The sequence below is a fragment of the Puma concolor genome, chromosome D3, assembly GCF_028749965.1.
Source record: "Puma concolor isolate L17-30 chromosome D3, mPumCon1.1.hap2, whole genome shotgun sequence".
NCBI classification, from domain to species: domain Eukaryota; kingdom Metazoa; phylum Chordata; class Mammalia; order Carnivora; family Felidae; genus Puma; species Puma concolor.
Genome location: NC_141678.1, coordinates 25,790,247 through 25,809,015, shown reverse-complemented (window position 1 = coordinate 25,809,015; position 18,769 = coordinate 25,790,247).

Here is an 18,769-nt window from a genome sequence, read left to right as displayed (position 1 = left end):
TGGCTCAGTCGGTTAAGAGTCCGACTTCGGCTCAGGTCATCATCTCTCGGGTTGGTGAGATCGAGCCCCACGTCGGGCTCTGTGCTCACAGCTCGGAGCCTGGAGCCTGCTTCTGCCCCTCCCCCACTCGTGCTCTGTCTCTCTCTTTTCCTCTCAAAAATAAATACACATTTAAAAAAAAAATCGCTGGGTCCCAGAGAGTGGACCTCACCTGCTTGGGATCACACAGGGCACCCAGAGAGCTGGGCGGGGCGCTGAGCTCAGAGCTCAGTGTCCAGTCTCCTATCCCGCAACTCGGTCTGTGTGAGCAGGCAGCAGGTGGGAATGTGAGATAAAGAGTAACCCAGTGTCTGTCATAGTTTTTCTACTCCTTAGCAGGTGTATCCCTGGGGTATCACCACCCTTGTGCTCCTTAATCAGGGTGGCAAATTTCCACCCTCCCCGGGAACATTCAGCCGCCTCCCCTCCCTGGCAGGGTGGACAGCAGGTGTCCTCAGCTCTCAGGGATGCAAAGCAAGCAGGTGACTTGCCTTTCTGCCTCCAGTCAACCCCTGGCTGTTCTCCGGCCCCTACAACCTGGGCCAGGGCAGGGCATGCACCCCTGTGACAAAAAGCCAGGAGTGGAATCCAGGGAAGGCCAGGCTGGGTCTTGCTTCTCTCATCTGTCTCCTTATTTCTTATATATATGTTTATTCATTTTGAGAGAGAGAGAGAGAGAGAGAGAGAGACAGCATGCGAGCAGGGGAGGGACAGAGAGGGAAGGAGAGAGAGAATCCCAAGCAGGCTCCGCACTGTCAGCACAGAGCCCGATGTGGGGCTTGAACCCACAGACCTGAGCCACAATCAACCCGAGCTTAACCGACTAAACCACCCGGGTGCCCCTGTCTCCTTATTTCCACAGCTTTGTGAACAAGGGGTGGGCACTGGGCAGGGGAGCCAGGGGGTCCTCAGACACTCGAGGTCCAGGCGGGGCGTGTTCATAGTGATGGGAACAATCTTTGGTCCTATTTTGCAAAACCGACCACACTGGGAACGCCTCACCCCACTCCAGGAGCCAGCCTGTGAGGTGGTTACAATTCTAGGGACAGGTCTGAGATCTTGCCCGAGGTGGAGAGCCTTTAAGCCTTGGCCAGGAAATCCTTCGCCCGTTTCCTGCTGGGGTGAGTGTCCTCCCGGGGCCCAGCTCACATCCCTCAAGTAAGTGAGGGACACTGCAAATAGAATGACTTGGCACTCACCAAATTTCCTCCAAGGATGATCCTCATTTTACAGATGGGGAAACTAAGGCTCAGAGAGGGCAAGCAGCTTGGCCAAGGGCACACAGCCAGGAAGTAGCTGAACTCCGGATGGAGTTCCAAAAGGTAGACAATTTGTTTTTTGCTATCCGGAGCAGCGCGACCTAACAGAAATGTAATGTGCGCCACAGGTGTGAGCCACAAATGTAATTTTAGATTTTCTAGTGGCCCCACTAAAAGAAGGAAAAAGGAACGGGTGAAATTAGCTTTGGTAATGTATTTTATTTAACCTATGTGTCAACATTATCATTGCAATATGGGATCAATATGAATGATCACTAATGAGATTTTTAAACTTTGTTTTTATTCTAAGGGCTTTTACACGCCCTCTTAACAGCTCAGTTTAATTCAGACAAGGCACAAGTTTAATTCAGACAAGTTTCATGCAGCTTATGGCCACCGTACGGGACAGCGTAGCTGCAGAGAGAGACAGAGGCTTGGAAGTCAGAGCGGGTGGGTAGTTCTCCTGTCCTCTGTCACTCAATTTCCCTCGTCTCTTCTAGCATACATTACACCTGTGCCTTTAGCTAAGATGTCATATCATAATAACACTATTGCTTTTTATGTGCCAGGCCCTGGGCTGTTTGTCCCCCTTGTGCAGATGAGAAAACTGAGCCCAGAGAGGGGAAGTTACTGCCCCAAATTACACAGCTGGGACGAGTCACAGCCAGATGTAAACCCAGGGCTTGACTCCACACCTGGGTTCTTGACGGCCAAGCCTGGGCAGTGACTGACGTCCTCTCTTAATCCTGGCTCTCCTGATTAACCCTCATGCTCTCACTTCTGGGCAGCTGGGAGCCACGGTGGAGCTGCCTGATTTCCCAGCCGTGCTGTCAGAGGTGGGTGGGCCTTGGGAGTGCCTGGGTGGCTCAGTCGGTTGAGCGTCCGACTTCGGCTCAGGTCATGATCTCATGGTTTGTGGGTTTGAACCCTGCATGACACTCTGTGCTGACGGCTCCGGAGCCTGGAGCCTGCTTTGGATTGTGTCTCCCTCTCTCTCTGCCCCTCCCCTGTTCGTGCTCTGTCTCTCTCTGTCTCAAAAATAAATAAACGTTAAAAAAGAAAAAGGAGTGGGTGGGCCTGTGCTGGCTCCCTGCCCTGGTTTCTCCGGGGTCCCTGAGGGCCAGTGGCCTTGTAAAGGCAAAGGGTCATAGTCTGTACCATGTCCTAGAAGCACTTTAGAGATCGTGTGTTCCAAAGTCACATGACTGGCACAGATTTCCTGCTTTTGCAATTCTTGGTTGTGTGGCCTTGAGCAACTTACCTCCCCTCTGTGAGCCTCAGTCTTCTGGAGTCTGACGGTGGTTTCTGCCCTCCCCTTGTCATGGGATTAAACCAGACACCGAGCAGAGAGCATGTTTCCTAATACATGAAGCCTGCCAAGGAGTGGCTGGTTTCTCCCTCTTCCCATTTGTGGATGAGAAAACTGAGGCCCAGATGGGCTAAGAGGCTGAACTGTGGTCCCCAGGGAAGGAATGACAACATCGGGACAGGATTGAGGCCTTCCAAGCCCACATACCTTATTTCCACAAGACTCCCCAGAGCTGGACATTTGGGAGGAAAGATGCACACCATTGTGCTTGATTTCCAGGCTGCCATTTTATTTCTTCAGCAACTTTCTCTCTCTGGCCTCAGCTCAGGCTTTGGGTCTGAAAACCCCTGATTCCGACTCTCATGGAGGATATTAGGTGAGATGGGTCTCCTGTCAGAAAGAGATTTATCTGGGTCTCAGAGTGAGTAAGAGGCAGAGCCGGGCACTCAGAGAAGCCACAACTCTATTTCCCTCCAGTGGGGCTGTGGAGGGGTCAGACTATGTGCCAGGCCTTATTTTTGTTGTGTGTTTATTTTATTCCCCTCCACAACAGCAGTTTTAAGTGAGAAGACTGATGTCCTGTGCACCCATCAAAGGTACTAACTGAGCACCAACTATGCGTAGGTCTTGAGGTAGATGTGTTTATTGTGTGTGTGTGACAGACACTGGGGTTCACCCAACAGGCATCTCCTGAAAGCCTACCTTAATTCACTCATCCTTCCATCCATCTTTCCACCCATCCATCCTTCCATCCATCCATCCTTCTTTCCTTCCATCCATCCATCCATCCATCCTTCCTTCCATCCATCCATCCATCCACCCATCCATCCATTCATCCACCCATCCAACCATCCATCTATCCATCCATCCATCCATCCTTCTTTCCATCCACACATCCATCCTTCCATCCATCCATCCATCCATCCATCCATCCATCCATCCTTCTTTCCATCCATCCATCCATCCATCCATCCATCCTTCTTTCCATCCATCCATCCATCCATCTATCCTTCCATCCATCCACCCACCCTTCCTTCCTTCCATCCATCCACCCACCCTTCCTTCCTTCCATCCTCCCTTCCTTCCTTCCTTCCTTCCTTCCTTCCTTCCATCCACTCATTCACTTATTCATCCCAACCACCATCTGAGATTCCCACCTGCAAAGCTCACTCTCTGTACGGGGGACAAGCATCACACCATGAGCTGATTAGTACTGTACTGGTTCTTACCAGAGACATGCACAAAGAACTGTGGAAATGAAGGGATGAAGCAAAAGTTTCTTGGCCAAGGGGGCATTTGACTTGGGCTCTGAGGGAGCCTTTCACTTAGGAGTTCGCTAGGCAGAGAAAAGTATTGTAGGAAGTGGTGGGAATACCATGAGAGATGTAGAGGAGCAAGTATGTGTCCAGAGGTATTGTTGCATATACGGGGTATCTTTGGGGGTATCTCTGTGTGTGTGGGGGGGTGGTGGTGGTGCTGTTGGTAATGAGGTGCACAGCTGAAAAGGTGGTTTGGGACAAATTATTAAGAACCATGCTCAGGTGATTAAATTTTGCTTAGCACAGAATTGGGGGCAGCAGAGATTCCCATATAAGGGAGGAAATATCAGATCCATGTATTTAAAAAAATAATGTTGGATGGATTGGAGATCATTCCCCCTTCAGGGTCTTATAGAGAATGAGTGTATGAGGTTAGGGGACATCTCTGCCCCAGAAAACACAAGTTGGTGGGACTCTAGCAGCTCTAAGAATGAGTTTCAGTCCTGTCTCTTCCAGGCAGGCCTCCTTGATCACTTCTTTCCCAGTTGTTATGGTGGGTTTGCTAAGAGCAGTAAGGTGTCACCCCATCTAAGTTTAAATTTTAGATCCTTATTTGACCAGCTCTGTCTCTTGAGAAAACACTTCATCCTTAGGAGTCTTGCCTTCTTCCTCTGAGAAAGGGGCATGATACTAATTATATTAGCCAGGTAGGACTCTTCTGAAAAGCAAATGAGATCATGGATGGGGAGGTGCCTGCTGATGGGTCTCCTCCCTGACAAGAGGGGTCAGGAAATGGGTCTGCTGAGCCTTTCTCAGATCGCTCAAATCAAACACTCTGGAAGTTTCTGGCCACTCCCTCCCTCCCTCCTGGAGACGTCCGCTCTGACACTGTTAGTTTTATTTCTAGAACGGAGGATCAGGGACAAAGCGAACCCTCTTAGTGCCAGGACTGCTCATAAATTATGGGGAGATGAGAATATTTTAATACAAACCAAAGATTCTCCAGTACAAAGAACTGTTCTGAGAAGTGGTGTTTTTTTTTCTCCCCTTTCTCTCCCTTTCTGTTCCCCTGATATTTGGAGCTGAGAAGACTCCTCGGGGAATTTATAACGAGTGGAATATTTAAGGGTAGGAAGCCAGAGGTCTTTTCGGCATTCTCGTTTCAAGGGAAGTCACCTCGGAGTGTCTGCTGCGTGCCTGAGTGAAAGGAAATCTGTGTGCAGAGAAGGGGAGAATATGCCAAGAATTGTCAATTACGCAAAAAAAAAAAAAAAAAAAAAAAAATTGCTTGTCCAAAAGAGTGATGTGTCTGGCTTTATTCCCCAGACGGAGTTCAGCGTTCTGGCCAAGGCTTTTGCCAGACTCTGAGATTTTCTGGAAGTGCCTCGGCGTTTGGCTCTCTGACGACGGGTCACTTGGTCAGCTGGGGGGTCACTTTCCACCTGCTTCTTAGAGACTGCTGTAGGATTTGTACTTTGACACATCTCGAAGAGCCCCTGATATTCCGGATCATGTGGTTGGGAGACAATGTCCGGGGGAAGTTGGTGATGTTGCTCTCCTCCTGTCAGGACCAGAGGAAAAGCTGTTCAGAGAATGTATCAGTTATCCACCGGCACATTTCTGCTGTGTAATAAGCAACAACATAGTCTCAGAAGCGTATACCAGTTAACTTTTGGGGGGTTTGTTTTTGTTTTCTTTTTTTTTAATGTTTATATTTATTTATTTATTTTTTTAATTTTTTTTTTTTTTAACGTTTATTTTATTTTTTTTGGGACAGAGAGAGACAGAGCATGAACGGGGGAGGGGCAGAGAGAGAGGGAGACACAGAATCAGAAACAGTCTCCAGGCTCTGAGCCATCAGCCCAGAGCCCGACGCGGGGCTCGAACTCACGGACCGCGAGATCGTGACCTGGCTGAAGTCGGACGCTTAACCGACTGCGCCACCCAGGCGCCCCTGTTTATATTTATTTTTGAGACAGAGAGAGGCAGAGCACGAGTGGGGGAGAGGCAGCGAGAGAGGGAGACACAGAATCGGAAGCAGGTTCCAGGCTCTGAGCTGTCAGCACAGAGCTCGACGCGGGGCTCGAATTCATCAACCGCGAGATCATGACCTGAGCCAAAGTCGGACGCTCAACGGACTGAGCCACCCAGGCGTCCCAGTTTTTGTTCCTCAGAGGTTACCTGGATGGTTCTGTTCACCGGGGCCAGGCTCGGCTGATCCCGGCTGGGCTTGCTCAGGCAAGCTGGTGGGTTGGTTGGAGGCTGGCTGATCTATGATGATATCACTCTCATGTTCTGCGGTTGACGGGCAGCTGACGGGGGTTGCTGGAAGCCATCGGGCCACATGTCATCTGGTGCCTCCCATTAGGCTAGCCTGGACTTGCCTGCCTGCTGACTGGCAGGGTTCTAAGGAGAGAGTGGAGGCTGCAGGACTTCATAGGACCCAAGCTCAGGACTGGCATAACGTCACTTCTGCCACATGCTATCGGCCAAAGCAAACCACGTGGCCGGTCCCCACGCTAGAGGTGGGGAGAAGCCTCCGTCCCTCGATGGGAAGAACTTCAAAGTCACATTGCAAGGGCTGTGGATTCAGGAAGGGCAGAGAATTGGGGACTTTTTTGCCCCCAGTCTACCATGAGGGATGAACAGATGGAGTTTCACTTACAATTATTCCCGGCACCTCGATGTTGGGTCTTCTGCTGGGTGCTGGGGTAGAAGTGAATAAGAGACATTCCCATTGTTTCATTCTGAGGGCAAGAAACAGACCTAGAAACAGATGATTATGGCCCACGGTAAGTGTTGCAATGGGGGAGCCTAGAGGAGGCACCAAACACTCCCTGGGGATCTGGGAAGGCTTCCTGGAGGAGGCCGCTCCTGATCTGAGTTTTGACATTTGAGTGGGAGCTCCCAGGGTGAAGGAGGTGCTGAACAGGGAACGGGGTGACAGTGGAAGGGGAAGCCGCTCTGGGAGGGGAAATGGTGTGTGCAGAGGCATGAGCACAAGGGACAACCTGCAGGGTGTGAGACCCCACTTGGCCCTTAGAGGGCTGCTGTGAGGGCTCAAGTTCAGCAGAGGGACCCGGGAGGAGGCCTGGGATCTATGTGACCTGGTTAGGGCCTGATGCCCCCTGGCCTGGGTTTCACACTAACTGGAATTAGTAGGTTATTGACTTGAAATAATCAGCAAGCCCAGAGCGGGGTGTCCGGGGAAACCCTGATAAAGGAGCACAGGGAATAATGAGGACATTATTTAAAAAAAAAATTTTTTTTAATGTTTGTTTATTTTTGAGAGACAGGAAGAGACGGAGCATGTGAGGGTGGGGGGAGGGGCCGAGAGAGAGACAGAATCAGAAGCAGGTTCCAGGCTCCGAGTTGTCAGCACATAGCCCGACGCGGGGCTCGAACCCACGAACCGTGAGAGCATGACCTGAGCCGAAGTCGGACACCCAACCGACTGAGCCACCCAGGCGCCCCATAATGAGGACATTATTAGCAAATGACAACCCTCCACTCATCTGTCCTGAAACACTGAGCATCACCTGTGAGCCAGGTCTTGTGCAGGCGCCGGGGTCTCAAGTCAGGTATAATTCCCGCCCTGGAAGACCTCCTTGGGTCTGAGAGGTGCTTCAAACTCCCTTGCCTTCCAGGGGGTGCAGCTGGGGCTAGGAGCAGCCCCACTCCCGTGGCCCACCTGACCCCGTTGTCCAGCTTTATTTCCTGCTCGGCGACTGGGTATGGCGGGGGTGGTCCTGATGGTCTCTTTATCCACTCAGGTGCTCTCTGCCTCCTCCCCTCCGAGATGGTGCACTTCATCAGAGAGGCCGGCCGTTCTCTGTGTTTTGTCCCCACCTGTATCCCTAGCACCCGGCTCAGTTCGCCTGCTCTGAGCCTCAGTTGTTACATCTGCAAATTGGGGGGTGTTGGACAGCAGCCAGTGTTTCCACTGTTTCCTGAGCTGCTTCTCTGGGGGCTACGGGATGGTTCGGACCCATGGATCTCCTTGCCTGGGGGCGCCATCTGGACGCTTCACCTCCTAGGGCGGGTGTGGGGGTGGATGAGGGGAAGGACATATAGCAGGTGGCAAGAAACGCTACAAACGGGAGACATTTCAGTCCCTCTTTCCATGTCCCTTCTCCTGGGCTTGTAAAAGCTTTCCCCACCCCAAGGGGGAGGCCCAAGGTCACCCGTGCTCATGAGGAAGGTGGTGTAAAAAAATCAACACTTGGAATTATTTTCCAAACAGCATGATTGACGCGCCCTCCTCTTCCCCGTCCTTATTTTCACTTGGGTGCTTTTTAAAAGGATGCCCGACACCCACATCCTCCCTGGAGCTTTGTTCATACGTCCCTTTTATTTGAATCCAGGGGAACTGGCCCAACACAAAGCCATCAAAACCAGAGGGGCCCGAGATGTCCACCTGGCCCCAATTGGCCAGCAAATGGGTATTTCCTGGCTGTCAAAAGGGCTCCGCCTGACCCTGGGTCCTGAAACCTCCATTTCCCCGTCTCCCCAGGGAGCAGCTGGCTTGGGTCACTCTCCCAAATTCCTAGCCCGGCAGTGGTTAAAATGTGATCCCTTTTATTCGAGTAATAGAGACGAAGTTCCCGGGCCTTCGAGGAGCATCAATCCCGAGATTTATTAACCAATTTAAAATACTATTGTCTTTCACTTCAGAGCAAGATTGAGGGGTGTTGTTGCAGGAATGTAAAGGCAGAGTGACTGAGCCTCAGAGCCAGGAGGTGTCTGTACCTGGGACTCAATAGATATTCATGAACATTCCCGTATTTAGTGAAGGAAATAACTTAATACCGACAGTGCGATGGAATAATAGCTATTTCCTGGCTGGCTTGCAGGCCTCGGAAAATGAGGTTGTGGCAGCTTCATTTTTCTTGTCTTTTCCCGCGTGCTCCCTGCCAGAGAAGGCGGCCGCTGCTCGGATTCTCTCTGCATTTCCAATGAGCCTGGGCTTGCCACCCCGCCCCCCTCCAGCCCCGGTGCTTCCCTTATTACCCTCTCTCCCTGCCGTGACCTTGGCCCCAGCTTCCTTGAGAAGTCACCCGAGGCCCGATTTTGTGGTTCACAGCGGGGTGGAGGTGATGCAACCTTTATTCAGGTGGAGGGGCGGCCAGGCTTGTCTATTTCAGATGGTTCCAACATTGGTTCGTTCATTCATTCTCATTCATTCATTCATTCATTCAGTATTTCTCGGGCATCTGCCATACCCAGGACGTGGAAGATGTAGATATGAACCCTCTCAGGCCCTTCTCTCTTGGAGCTCACAGGGCCTTGAAGGACATGAACAGCGAAGCATTCCAGAGGCTCCTAGAGTTGTCCACACAAGGCTCAATGAGGCGCAAAGAAATGTAGGGTCCTGATCCTTAGGGGGACAGATGGTCAGGAATGGCATTGTAAACCATTTGCCCCCCCCTTTTTCTGAGAGAGAGATAGAGATAGAGATAGAGAGATAGAGAGAGAGAGAGGAGCAGGAGCGAGGGACAGAGGGAGAGAGATTGAGTCCTAAGCAGGCTCTGTGCCTCACACGGAGCCCAATGCAGGGCTCGATCCCATGACCCTGGGATCATGACCTGAGCTGAAATCAAGAGTCGGACGCTCAACGACTGAGCCACCCAGGTGCCCCAAACCATTTGCCTCTTAAAAATGCCTACCTCATGATTCAAGTGATCCTCTTTCCAAGCATTATTTCATTTGGACCTCGTTGAAACTTCATGATGTAGACTTTCTCATTCTTCCTGTTTTACAGGTGAGACAAGGGGGCTCTGCCGGATGAGTCAGCTTTCCCCAGGTCGTGCAGCTAGGAAGTGGCAGACACAGAACTGGACCCCAGGTTTCCAGACTCTGCAGTGCCTCCCTGCCCTGTGGCTTTTGCCCGGGTTGTGGGTGTGGAGAGGTCATTCCAAGTGGTGGGAACAGCCTGGGCAAAGGCACAGGGATGTGAAAGGGCCTGGTGTTTTTGGGAAGCCTGAGAAGTGGCTTAGGGCTTGCGGGGAAGACGGAGTGGGTACTGGAGCAGGGCTGGGGTGGGGACAGGTGTAGATGGGAGAGGGGCTGGGGCATCCTGGGAGTTTGGACCTTAACTTGTGGGAGCCAGTGACTGATTTCACCCTGGAAGTGTGTGTGTGTGTGTGTGTGTGTGTGTGTGTGTGTTGCTGGAGGGGGCAGTCTATGCAGGAATACATCTTTTTTGAACCTCCAGACTGATCTCCATCTTTACCATCCTGCCTTGACCTGCATGGATGCGTCAGCAGGTTCCTGTGCCCTGTGGGCTTGGCTGGGTTCAGCCAGTGAAGATCCTGGCAGGAGATCAGAGAGCAGAGGAGAGGCAGGTGTGAAGGTCCATCACCTGGTTTCCCAGGGGTGGCTGTGGCCTTAGATGGAAGGTCAATGCTGGTGGGGGCTGCTCTAATACCCCTCTCTTTCCTCCCCATGTAGGTCAAAAGTCCTAAAATCCAGGGTTCAGCAGGGCTGCGTTGTTTCCAGAGGCTCCAGGGTAGAATGAGTTTCCTTGTCTTTTTCAGCTTCTAGAAGCCATCTGTATTCCTGGGCTCCTGATCCCCTCCTTTATCTTCAGAGCCAGCAACATAGCATCTTTCAGTGTCTGTCTCTGTCTCTCTCTTTCTGTCTGCCTGACCACACCTCCCCCCTCCTACCTGACCCTCCACTTGACCCTCCTGTATCCCTGTTACAAGAACTCTTACGATTGTATTGGTTCCACTTGGATAATCCAGGATAATCTCCCCATCTCAAGATCTTTAATTTAATCACACCCGCAAAGTCCCTTTTGCCACATGAGGTGATACACTCACAGGTTCTGGGGATTAGGATGTGAGAATCTTTGGGGGGCCAGTATTCAGGCCACGAGAATGGGGAAGTTTGAACTCAGAAATCAAGCTGGGCCAATATCATAAGTAGATATGCTCTCCCACTCAGCCCTGGAAACGAGCACATATGGCTGTGGCCACAAGGGCCTGCCCTGGTTCTAGAATTCCTGAGTGACCTTATACAAGTCACTCAAACTCTCTGAGCCTCAGTTTCCCCACCTATAAAATAAGAGACCCTGCCCTGGTAAATCTGAGCTCAACTTCTTAAGAAGCTATGAGGGTATATATGTTCTCAGAGAATCACTATCCACAGCAATCCATTTGGATAGAGAAAGACAGACCCAGCCACCAAAGCAACACCCCTGGCTTGGAGACCAGAGCGAGTCTTAATGTACTGGAGTCATCTCCTTGTTCCCCCCCGGCTACTGAGGGGCAGACACTAAACGAGGAGACCATATGTTATGTAGTGGTGAGTGTTATGAAGAAAAGCAAAGTTAAGAAGGGGACTAGTGAGACAGGGATTCTCTGTAGTTGGCGAAATCAGGGAAGACCTCTCTGAGGAGGGGACATTTCATCAGGGACCCAGTGAGTGGGTTATGAGGCATGTGGCAAGATTCCAGGCAGAAGGAACTGGTGCAAAGGCCCTGTGGCAGCAGGGTCACGGGGAGTCCAAGAGCAGGGAGGAGTGTAGAGGGGGAGGAGGGAGGTTGGCAGATCCCAGATCACACATGACTTTGAGGCCATGGGCAGGAATTGGTCTGTGTCTCAGGAGCAGTGGGAAGCATGGAAGAGGCTCAAGCATGAGGTAACACTTCAGTTTTGACAAGATCCCTCCTGACTGGCGAAAGGAACGGGAAGGAGAGAGAATGTGGACATTCCGTTGGAACACAGAGAAACGTCCTGGTTGGTAGAATGGCCTCGGGTCTTCAAAGGAGATTCCCAGCACTGAGGTGGGGTGGGGACTGCTTTCGGGGTCCGTAAGAATACCACCCGATGGTGGAAAATAACGGGTTTCCTCCCAGATATGTTTGGGGGGAAGGACTATCATCCTCCTCGAAACCCAGACAGTGAGAGAGGCCGGTGACCTTACTGAGCTCACAAAGCTCGCTGGAGCCATTGTTGGGGCGACGCTCCAAGTCCCCTGTATTCTGGACGTTTTCCACCGTGTCTGGTTGCAAAGGAGGCCCATTCATCCCCTCTCTGGGTCTCAGGGGCCTCATCTGTAAAACGGGGGTAATTCCCACGCCTGCCTCCAGGGAGCGCCCCAAGTTTTAAGTGCAATAGACCAGGGGAGGACTTGTCCTCTGTGCAGGTTAGGAGAAGTGATGGGGCTGTTGTAGGCTTGATGACGCTGGTTTCCCTGGAGCTCCTCCCCAAGGCCTCTGAATGAGCTGTCTCTGGCCCTCCCAGGGCTGCCTCCTTGGTGCTCCAGGGCTCTGCTTAAATGGCACTGCCTTAGCCAAGTCTCCCTGGGCTGCTCCGAGTAAGAAGCCTCCCGGCTATTGTCCAGCTCACCTCTTTTCATTGCCTTCACAGCACTAATGACCACAAAGGCCAACGCATTCATTAACGTGCTCGTTAATGAATTGTGTATGGCAGGCTGAATCGGGGCAGGGACCGTGTCCAGGGTGCTGACTGGGGCGATCATTATGGAGTGCTTATTACGTGCGGTGCCGTCTTCTCAAAACTTTACCCGGATTAATTGTCTGAACTTGGGCAACCCCGCGTCTCCCACTTTATTGATGGCACACAGAGGTAAGGTAAGGTTCTCAGGTTCATGGAGCTCTAGCAGGTGCCCACATTGGTATTTGAGCCCAGACTGTGCCTGGTTCAGAGTCAGCGCTCAGACAAATCAAGTATTTGTTGCAAGAATAAACCAATGGGTTTGGCTGCAAAAGGACTTGGTTGTTGACTGACTATGTGACTCTCAAAGCCTTGAGATGCATCAGATGATCAGAGCTGCAGGTCAAGATGATGAAATGCCCTCTCTGGGTTCCAGCCTGTGTCTAGACCTTGCTTGCCTCTGGCTCCCAATAGAAGGGAACAGGGCTGTACCATGGTGTTCCTGGGCCCGGGGCGTTTTTGGTTTTGTGGGTCCCTTCCTCTGTTAGAAAGTAATTAAAACCTGGGGGCGCTGGGTGGCTCAGTCGGTTGATCGTTGGACTCTTGGTTTGAACTCAGGTCATGATCTCACAGATCATTGGATTGAGCCCCGTGTCAGGCTCTGCACTGACAGCATGGAGCCTGTTTGGGATTCTCTCTCTTCCTCTTTCTCTGCCCCTCCCCTGCATGCACGCTCTCTCTCAAAAGAAGGAAATAAACGAATAATTAAAAACTCTATTTTATGACTGCGTTGCTATAAAGAGGAATATAATTCAGGCTGGATTATATTCAAAAGTTGATTTTAATTTTAGAAGAAATGAAAACATTGTCACGGTCTCCTGAAAGGATTGTGGTCCCTAGATGCTCTGCCTGGTGTGTGTAAGGGAGAAGTCAGCCCTGAATGGTTGAGCTCTCACCAGATATTGTCTTGGGCTCAACACATCCGTTATTTTATGTAACTCACACAGCAAACATTTGTAGAGGGAATAATCATGCCCATTACAGAGATGGGAAAACCGAGGCTCGGAGAGGTCGGCCAGCTCCCGCAAGAGCACAGAGTGAGTCTACGGCAAAGCTCACGTCTGTCTGACAGTTGACCACGTTGTCACAGAAAGTTCCAAAAGGGCACTCTTCGGCTGTGCTGAGGATGAGTTCCAGGTGGCAGTGATTTTGTCACAGTGTCAAGATATATGTGGGACTGGAGCAGGGATGGCTGATGGGACAGAGAGATTTGGGTGACTCAGATGGATTCTTGCTTGACTTACGGCGCCAAAGTGGTGGCGAGGGGTGGGGGCGGGGGAAGGGCCAGCTCCGCGCCCTTGCGCTTGAACTTCTGGGTAAAGCTGGAGGCTGATTCTGTGACTGCAGTTGGGGCAGATGTTGGGGCTCGTTATGGGCTGGGAACAGTCACTCCCAGCTCTGAGTGCAGGTGGCAGGTGATGAGGTAGCTGCTCAGTAATGAGCTCAGGGGGAAGTTAATAAACACTATTACAGTCAGAGAGCAATTGCAGACTTGACCGTGGAATAGGAAGATGAGCCAAGGGGCGGCCGGACGCCTGGGTGTCAGACAGCACACCTACCTTTTGTCGGAAGGAGTCTGACAGTCCCTGCTGCTTGCAATGGCCCGGCTGCTCCCTGGTGCATGCCCTTGGGCGAGACACTTCACTGTCTCAGCCTCAGTGGCCTCCTCTGCAAAATGGGGCTAATGAGAATTCAAGTAACAGCTACAGCAGAGACGTTATGAGCATGTTGGGGTGCTTAGGCCTGGAGCCTTGTCAAGAGCTGATAAATGGGGAAGCCATTAAAGTCAGGGGCTCTTGCACTGTGAGTGAAGAACTGGGAGCTTATTGATTCAGCCCACAGATATTTACTGAGTGCCTACAAAGTACAGGATCTGGGCTTGGGGCTGGGTAGACGCAGTGCTTCGGACGGGACGTCCTGGCTCTGATAAGGGGACATTGGAGCAGAGTCCACAGACAGCGAGGGAAGCCCTCAAGGAGGAGAGACAAGCAAGAGCAAAGGCCCTGAGGTAGGGAGGTGTGGTCATGTTTGAGGAAGGAGGAGGTGAGGGTGGGCGGAGTAGGGGAGGAGAACTGAGCTCAGAGGGGTAATGGAGGCGGGCTGAGTGGAGACTTTGTTAGGACTCTCCTCGGGGGAAGGCCTTGTGGCCACAGTGACCCAATATGTTGTCATTGGCTTGTGGCTCTCAGCTGTCACCCTCATCACGGGTGGCTCAGCTGCAGAGAGCGACCTTGCCGTCCTCACCATCCACATCCATTGACTGATAACAGCAGGGGTTTGAGGGCCTGGCCATTTCCACCTGATGTGGCCACCTCCAATGATCCACCTCACTCCCAGGTCCCCAGGGGCCCGCATCCGTGCCTGGCTTCTCTTCTGGCCAGATATCTTCCCCTCCCCTCCCCTCCCCTCCCCTTCCCCCAGCTTCCATCCCAAGTGTGCAAGCTTAGATACATCTCAGTTTCTCCTTTTACAAGATGGAATCGATGACCCCAGAGTTTCTTCCTTCTCCACATTCCAGATTGTGTGAGAAAGGACCATCCTGGCTGGGCTCCCAACCTGCGACAGGCTCGTGGGGAGTTTCAAAGGGCTTGGGCTTTTGGTGGGACGGGGGACTCCGGAGGGTTGCGTCCAGAGGAGGGGCGTGGGCTCGTCTGCCTTCTTGAAGGATCGCTCTGGCTGCAGTGAGGAGAAGGAGGACGAGGGCAGACGCTGGGAGGCCAGGAGGAGGCTTCCGCGACGGTTCGGGAGCACGGTGACGGGTCTCCTGTCCAGAGACTCCCAGCTTGAAATACAATCCCTGTGACTGATATTGCTATTATTGCTACTGACAATATGTGTAGCTGGGGGACAGGAGTCCTGGAAACTGGGAAGCCAAGGCACCCTGCTGTTTGGTGCTCAGAGGGGCCTTCTGGGACCTCATCTCCCCCCAAACCCTTGGGATCCCCAATACCGCTCCAGTTTCGTTGGGGTTCATTCTTCTTCTGTGCACCCTGTGTGCCAGGCCTGGTTCTGGGCATCAGGGATTCAGCCATGACTCAACGCGGTCTTGACCTCGAGGCACGGACAATCTGGTGGGACAAATAGGTCTGCATGAGACAGCAAATCGGTAAAAAGTGCTCTGATGGGGAATAGAGGGTGTGGGGATGTGATGGGGGGATTATCCTAAGCTAATTTGGGGGGTGGGGTAAGGGCGAGGGGGGTGACCTAGAAGGAAGCGAGCATGAGTAGGAGTTAGCAAGGGAGTGCGCTTGGGGAGGAAGGGGTCCCAGGCGGAAGGGACCTGGAGGTGGCCTGGAGGCGAAGGAGAGGGGGGTTGTTCCCAGCAGCTCGAGTGTTTCCAAGTGACCACGTATGCTAGCCGGGGCGGGGCGGGGGCATTGGGGATGGAGGGATGGCAGGAATTGAGTCAAGAGGGGCTCCATCCAGGGTTAGGACTTTATCCTCCTAGTTAACGCTGCCCTCCTTCAATGCCACTGCTGCTCACACAGGCAACTTGTGACCCCAGCTCTGGCTGTCATGGCTAGAAAGAGGGCCCTTCCCAACCCCTGGGATGGCCTCTACCACACAATCTGGGATGCTGAGATGGAAATACCCTTGGAGCCATCAGCTTTGTTTTCTAAATGGAGACACTGAGTCCCAGAACCAGAGATGATCCCACCAGGGACGTGCCGCAGAGCTGGGCCACTGTATAGAACTCGGGTTCTTTCCTGCCTTGCACACCCAGAGGGTTTGTCCTTAAAGTTTTACCCTGTTGTTTGCATGAGCAGCTAAAGCCTGGCTAAAGCCCTCTGCACGGGCCTGGCACACAGTAGGTAGGCAGTTAATGTCAGCTCTCTTTCCTTTTATTTTAACGCAGTTAATATCAGCTCAGTTTCCTTTCCAATCTTAGCTCCACCACCACTCCCTGGCTATGCAATCTTTGCACAGGAACTTGCCCTCTCTGGGCCTTCTCTGTTCGATGGGAAGGTGGGGTGAGAAGCCGCCTGGAGCATCTTCTAGGGCTGGCATTCTGAAAACAGAAAGGGACAAACAGTGATTTGGCTGCTAGGATAGTCACGTGATTCAATTTCTGTTAAGATTTCTGCCTCCTCGGGGCACCTGGGTGGCGCAGTCGGTTAAGCGTCCGACTTCAGCCAGGTCATGATCTCGCGGTCCGTGAGTTCGAGCCCCGCGTCAGGCTCTGGGCTGATGGCTCAGAGCCTGGAGCCTGTTTCCGATTCTGTGTCTCCCTCTCTCTCTGCCCCTCCCCCGTTCATGCTCTGTCTCTCTCTGTCCCAAAAATAAATAAACGTTGAAAAAAAAAATTAAAAAAAAGAAAAAAAAGATTTCTGCCTCCTCGAGTAGCCTGGGACATTGTGCTTTGCCTCCAGGCCTGGGGTACACATTGGAAACGGGGACACGGGGCCAAAGGAGAGCATCCGCAAGAGGCTGAGGTGGCCCCACTGTGTGTGTGTTTCCATTTGGGTTTCATCCCTACTGAAGAGTCATTTCCGGGCCGGCAGCTGCCTGTCCCCTTTGAAGAGCCCTCGTGACAGCCGCCATCCATCACTGGCTTGGCATGACTGTTAAGTACCAGAGCTCCGTTCAGAGGGCTGCGAGAGGGGACTCTGAGAGGGGTCAGCCCAGGGCCAGGGAATTAGAAAGAGGCAATCAAAATAGAGGGACCGGAGCAAACTGGTTAACACACAGGCTGTGAGTGAGACGGCGCTGGGTCAAACCCCTGCAGAGTGGGACACTGCCTCTCGGTGGCTCCATTCCACTCTGTGGGTTTTGATGACAGATTCTTGCTCTTGCTTGGTGGGAATGGTCCCCTCCTACACCCGGGGTTCCTCCCAGCCTAAGGGGTGGGCTTGCCACCCTGGCCTGGACAATAGCACATTCCAATCCTTCCGTCCACAGAGAGCGGGTTGGAAGGGCACACAAATCCAAGCTGGTCCAATGATAGTTGGGTTTCTATTGGGGTTGCTGTGGAGGTTGGGGTATATCCAGACTGTTTCTGGTCATCTTGCCTCCCTGAGGGAGAGTTTGCCTGAGAGTAAAACTATCACCAAAAAAGCACACCGAGAGATGGAGAAAGACAGATCACCGAGTGCCTGTATCCAGCCATGCCTGATGCTGCTCCCTTAGACTTTTGTGCTACATGAGCCTATAAGCCCCTTTCATTGCCTTAAAATAGTTTTTTCCCCCACCTTGGATTGGTTTCATGTCAAGAAAAGTGATGAGTCCCCACTATGACACACATTAGACATGTGGTTTCACCTCTCTGGACCTCAAAGCTGGGTGGACTGCTCTCCCTCCGGGTGCTGAGCTCTGGCCACGCTGTCACTGGCGTCATCCGCGCTTCTGCCCGTGTCCCCACCGGACTCAGCCCTGTTGGGCTGGAGCTCAAGCAGCCTCACCCCCTGCTGGTCACCGCACGAAGTGTAGGATGGGCACCGAGGGGGCTCTGGCCAATTTGGCAGGTGCCCCCGGGTTCCCATGCAAGGGGTGCCCACCGTGCGGCTCTGAAAGGCTCTGCACGATTATCAGGCATAATCCTTGCAGCAAGGCTTATTAGATCTGCATCTATATATCGCTATCTATATTAATAACATTCCTACTATTTCAAGAACTATATTCTGATTACAAATGCAATGCATGCTCACTGCAGTAAATTGGGAAATTAAAAAAAAAAAAAAAAAAGAAAGAAAACCCATCCATAATCCCATCCTTTGGAGATAATTACTGTTCTCATTTTTATGTATATCTTTCCGGACTCTTTTAAAACACATTCACACGTATATTATTATTATTATTATTATTATTATTATTATATCATTAGGACTCATGTAGCAATATCAATTGCAACTCACCCAGTCTCTCCTGAACAACCCCCATGTTATACAGTATTCTTTGTTAATGTTTATCTTGACTGGCTCTATGGAATTCCATGATAAAAAAAAAACGACAACAAAACATTTCTGTATTTTGGCCATTCCCCTCCCAATTTGTGGCCATGCTAATTGACGTTTCTGGAACGTGCCGTGTCGTCCCCTTTCTGGGTCCTCACATGGCTCTTCCCACGTGGAGATCACTCCTTCTCTCATCCTTTCTTGATTCCAGTCACCTTTGAGATTGTAGCCTACGTGTGCCTCCTCCAGGAAGTCCTCCCTGAAGCGCCAGTTCTGGAGCAGCACCCCTCCTCCCGCGGACCCCTCTTTTTCTTTCGTCACAGTGTGTGCTAAGGAGGTGCACCAGCAGCCTGCTCCTGGCCGGACCGGGGGCTCCAAGGAGCCCAGGGTGGCATCTTCTTTGCGACGGTAACTGGTGCAGTGCACTGCAAAGTGGGTTGCCCATATAAATTGGATGACCGTGGAAGAAACACTGCGACTCAGACCCTTGGAGCGTCTTGGGGGCCAGCGCCGCCACCCCATTTGGTAGATAATGAGCTTCAGACTCCGA